This window comes from Heterodontus francisci, chromosome 44 (assembly GCF_036365525.1).
Source record: "Heterodontus francisci isolate sHetFra1 chromosome 44, sHetFra1.hap1, whole genome shotgun sequence".
NCBI classification, from domain to species: domain Eukaryota; kingdom Metazoa; phylum Chordata; class Chondrichthyes; order Heterodontiformes; family Heterodontidae; genus Heterodontus; species Heterodontus francisci.
Window position 1 is genome coordinate 25,308,434 of NC_090414.1, and position 5,330 is coordinate 25,313,763.

Sequence of the window (5,330 nt, forward strand, 5' to 3'; positions counted from 1 at the left end):
AGCAAAACTCCGGCTGTCTTATTTCATGGAGGGCTGAGCAAGTCTGTCTCGCCCGCTGTCGGAGGTATCAAAGGGATGGAACGTTGCAACAAAGAATCGAACGTTGCAACAATGAATGGAACGTGGCAACAATTGTATCCGTTCTCAAGCTGATGGCAACAATGTAGCCAGACACCGAGCTCATGGAATGCCGAGGCGCGGTTGCTCTTGTAGGACGAGGTGGCCGAGTGGTTAAGGCGATGGACTGCTAATCCATTGTGCTCTGCACGCGTGGGTTCGAATCCCATCCTCGTCGAATTTTGTTCTTCCGTTTTATTAATTATTAAAGTCTCTCCTTTTCTTTGTTGTTGTTAGTTTTTTTATTTTAAAATGACGCAATTTTAAAATTAAAAACTGCGGCACGGTCCTCCGGTTAAAGCACCCCAGAGGCATTTTGGGAGACAGATGGGGGATGTTTTGCAATGAAGCTGGAGGGGGGAAAAAAAAATGTGCAAAAGGACAGGGGGGTTTTTCCACAGTGAATTTTTGTGCCCAGTCTGGGACATTTTACACGGGATAATTTAAATGAAAGGGGCTCGGGAAATAAATTTAATGTTAAATGGTTGGTTTGGGGGGCGGGGATGCTTAAATGTCATAGAAGTTACAGCATAGAAACAGCCCAACTGGCATGGGAAAAAGGTTCAGTGAATGTTGCTTTAGTTCAATTTATTTTTAAATTTTGTTCAGGTTTGCATTGTCTCTGCTAGGCAGTATTAAAATCCGTATTGAAAACACAGGAAGTTTTCGAACTGCAGTCAGGACTTGGGAGCATAAAGGCTGTGTAAAAACATTTCAGGGCCATTCAGCCCCTCTCGAAGCCTGCCCCACACTTAAATGAGATCATAGCTGATCTGTGATCTAACTCCATTTACCAGCCTTTGCCCCATAATCCCTTAATATCTTCGGTCAACAAAAAAACCAGCAATCCCAGACATAAAATGAACAATTGATCCAGCATCAGTTGCTGTTTGCGGAAGGGAGTTCCAAATTTCTCCCACCCAGTGTGTGTCGGAGTGTTTCCCAGTTTCACTCCTGAAAAGTCTGGCTTTAGTTTGAAAGACTCTGCCCCTCAGTGCCAGATTCCCCCAAGCAGCAGAAACAGTTTTGCGCTCTCTGCCTGATCTCTTCCCCTGCTTTGTGTGAAGCCTCTTTACTAGCGTTGACTCAATGGGCCGAATGCCCTCCTCTGTAAATAACTATGACGTTCCATCTCCCCCGCGTTAAGGGCGTAAATTGTGCGTCCCTCTCAGCCACGTGGCAAAGTCCTGGCTGGAGTAAGCAAGATCCCATCACCAGACTGTAGAGCCTGACGTCATCGCCTAGTGAGCAGTGTGGCTAACTACACCATGCCACAACCTGCACTGAACAAATTTCAGGGTTTGATCGACGAGGGTCAGTAACCAGAGAGACACAGCTTTAAGATAATTGGTTAAAAAAAAAAGCCAGGGATGAGAATTTTTTAATATTCACAGTCAGTTTTGATGAACTGGAACAGACTGCCCCCCCAAAAAATTCAACTAAACTCTCAAAAGAGAATTGGATAAAGATTTGATGGGGAAAGAGCAAGGGAGAGTGGGACTAATTGGATAGATAGTTCAAAGGGCTGGCAGGGTCACAATGGGCTGAATAGCCTCCTCCTGTGCTGTATCATTCTGGGATTTATATTACACCTTTAATGAAGGAAGACGTCCTAATTCCACATAATCGAACAAAACGCATACACTGCACCACCAAAAACCGTCTACTTGCCCCCTCGTTAACATCTCCCAGCTCTGCCCACTCGCTGCTGAAATCCTCACCCATGCCTCAGGTACCTCCAGACTTGACTATTCCAATGCTCTCCTGGCCAGAATCCCAACTCTACGCTCCGTATACTGCAGCCAATCCAAAACTCTGCCTCCTGTGTCCGAACCTGCAACAAGTCCAGTTCAGTCATCACCCCCTGTGCTCACTGACCGACACTGTCTCCCGGTCCCGCAACACCCTGATTTTAAAATCCTCATCAAATTCAAAATCCCTCCACAGCTTCCTTACCCCCTCCCTATCCAACAACCTCTGATACCTCGATTAGATTCCAATTCTGGGCACGTCCAAATTGCTTCATTTCACCACTGGTGGGCACTGTAACTCACTCCCAGGTATCTGTTATTCCATATATAAACCCCCCGAACCCCCCGATTAGATTCCAGTCTGTAACTCACTCCCGGGTATCTGTTATTCCATATATAAACCCCCCGAACCCCTCGATTAGATTCCAGTCTGTAACTCACTCCCGGGTATCTGTTATTCCATATATAAACCCCCCGAACCCCTCGATTAGATTCCAGTCTGTAACTCACTCCCGGGTATCTGTTATTCCATATATAAACCCCCCGAACCCCCCGATTAGATTCCAGTCTGTAACTCACTCCCGGGTATCTGTTATTCCATATATAAACCCCCCGAACCCCTCGATTAGATTCCAGTCTGTAACTCACTCCCGGGTATCTGTTATTCCATATATAAACCCCCCGAACCCCCCGATTAGATTCCAGTCTGTAACTCACTCCCGGGTATCTGTTATTCTATATATAAACCCCCCGAACCCCCCGATTAGATTCCAGTCTGTAACTCACTCCCGGGTATCTGTTATTCTATATATAACCCCCCCGAACCCCTCAATTAGATTCCAGTCTGTAACTCACTCCCGGGTATCTGTTATTCTGTATATAAACCCCCCGAACCCCTCGATTAGATTCCAGTCTGTAACTCACTCCCGGGTATCTGTTATTCCGTATATAAACCCCCCGAACCCCTCGATTAGATTCCAGTCTGTAACTCACTCCCGGGTATCTGTTATTCTGGATATAAAACCCCCGAACCCCTCGATTAGATTCCAGTCTGTAACTCACTCCCGGGTATCTGTTATTCCATATATAAACCCCCCGAACCCCTCGATTAGATTCCAGTCTGTAACTCACTCCCGGGTATCTGTTATTCCATATAGAAACCCCCCGAACCCCCCGATTAGATTCCAGTCTGTAACTCACTCTCGGGTATCTGTTATTCTATATATAAACCCCCCGAACCCCCCGATTAGATTCCAGTCTGTAACTCACTGCCGGGTATCTGTTATTCTATATATAAACCCCCCGAACCCCTCAATTAGATTCCAGTCTGTAACTCACTCCCGGGTATCTGTTATTCTGTATATAAACCCCCCGAACCCCTCGATTAGATTCCAGTCTGTAACTCACTCCCGGGTATCTGTTATTCTGTATATAAACCCCCCGAACCCCTCGATTAGATTCCAGTCTGTAACTCACTCCCGGGTATCTGTTATTCCATATATAAACCCCCCGAACCCCTCGATTAGATTCCAGTCTGTAACTCACTCCCGGGTATCTGTTATTCTATATATAAACCCACCGAACCCCTCGATTAGATTCCAGTCTGTAACTCACTCCCGGGTATCTGTTATTCTATATATAAACCCCCCGAACCCCTCGATTAGATTCCAGTCTGTAACTCACTCCCGGGTATCTGTTATTCTATATATAAACCCACCGAACCCCTCGATTAGATTCCAGTCTGTAACTCACTCCCGGGTATCTGTTATTCTATATATAAACCCCCCCGAACCCCTCGATTAGATTCCAGTCTGTAACTCACTCCCGGGTATCTGTTATTCTATATATAAACCCCCCAAATCCCTCGATTAGATTCCAGCCTGTAACTCACTCCCGGGTATCTGTTATTCTATATATAAACCCCCCCGAACCCCCGATTAGATTCCAGCCTGTAACTCACTCCCGGGTATCTGTTATTCTATATATAATCCACCTGAACCCCTCGATTAGATTCCAGTCTGTAACTCACTCCCGGGTATCTGTTATTCCATATATAAACCCCCCGAACCCCTCAATTAGATTCCAGTCTGTAACTCACTCCCGGGTATCTGTTATTCCACATATAAACCCCCCGAACCCCTCGATTAGATTCCAGTCTGTAACTCACTCCCGGGTACCTGTTATTCTATATATAAACCCCCCGAACCCCTCGATTAGATTCCAGTCTGAAACTCACTCCCAGGTATCTGTTATTCCACATATAAACCCCCCGAACCCCTCGATTAGATTCCAGTCTGTAACTCACTCCCAGGTATCTGTTATTCTATATATAAACCTCCCGAACCCCTCGATTAGATTCCAGTCTGCAACTCACTCCCGGGTATCTGTTATTCTATATATAAACCCCCCGAACCCCTCGATTAGATTCCAGTCTGTAACTCACTCCCGGGTATCTGTCATTCTATATATAAACCACCCGAACCCCCCGATTAGATTCCAGTCTGTAACTCACTCCCGGGTATCTGTTATTCCATAGATAAACCCCCCGAACCCCTCGATTAGATTCCAGTCTGTAACTCACTCCCGGGTATCTGTTATTCTATATATAAACCCAGCGAAACCCTCGATTAGATTCCAGTCTGTAGCTCACTCCCGGGTATCTGTTATTCTATATATAAACCCCCCGAACCACTCGATTAGATTCCAGTCTGTAACTCACTCCCGGGTATCTGTTATTCCATATATAAACCCCCCGAACCCCTCGATTAGATTCCAGTCTGTAACTCACTCCCGGGTATCTGTTATTCAATATATAAACCCCCCGAACCCCTCGATTAGATTCCAGTCTGTAACTCACTCCCGGGTATCTGTTATTCTATATATAAACCACCCAAACCCCTCGATTAGATTCCAGTCTGTAACTCACTCCCGGGCATCTGTTATTCTATATATAAACCACCCGAACCCCTCGATTAGATTCCAGTCTGTAACTCATTCCCGGGTATCTGTTATTCTATATATAAACCCCCCGAACCCCTCGATTAGATTCCAGTCTGTAACTCACTCCCGGGTATCTGTTATTCTATATATGAACCCCCTGAACCCCTCGATTAGATTCCAGTCTGTAACTTACTCCCGGGTATCTGTTATTCGATAGAAAACCCCCCCGAAGCCCTCGATTAGATTCCAGTCTGTAACTCACTCCCGGGTATCTGTTATTCTATATATAAACCCTCCGAACCCCTCGATTAGATTCCAGTCTGTAACTCACTCCCGGGTATCTGTTATTCTGTATATAAACCCCCCGAACCCCTCGATTAGATTCCATTCTGTAACTCACTCCCGGGTGTCTGTTATTCTGTATATAAACCACCCAAACCCCTCGATTAGATTCCATTCTGTAACTCACTCCCGGGTATCTGTTATTCTATATATAAACCCCCCCGAACCCCTCGATTAGAT

The 5,330-nt window shown here is 45.7% G+C and overlaps 1 non-coding gene across 1 annotated transcript; it reads left to right on the plus strand.

Annotated features, from left to right (window-relative positions):
- Window positions 1-213: 213 nt before the first annotated feature.
- Window positions 214-295, plus strand: trnas-gcu (transfer RNA serine (anticodon GCU)). Its single transcript has one exon. It is a non-coding gene; the product is annotated as a tRNA-Ser (tRNA).
- The last annotated feature ends 5,035 nt before the right edge of the window (window positions 296-5,330 follow it).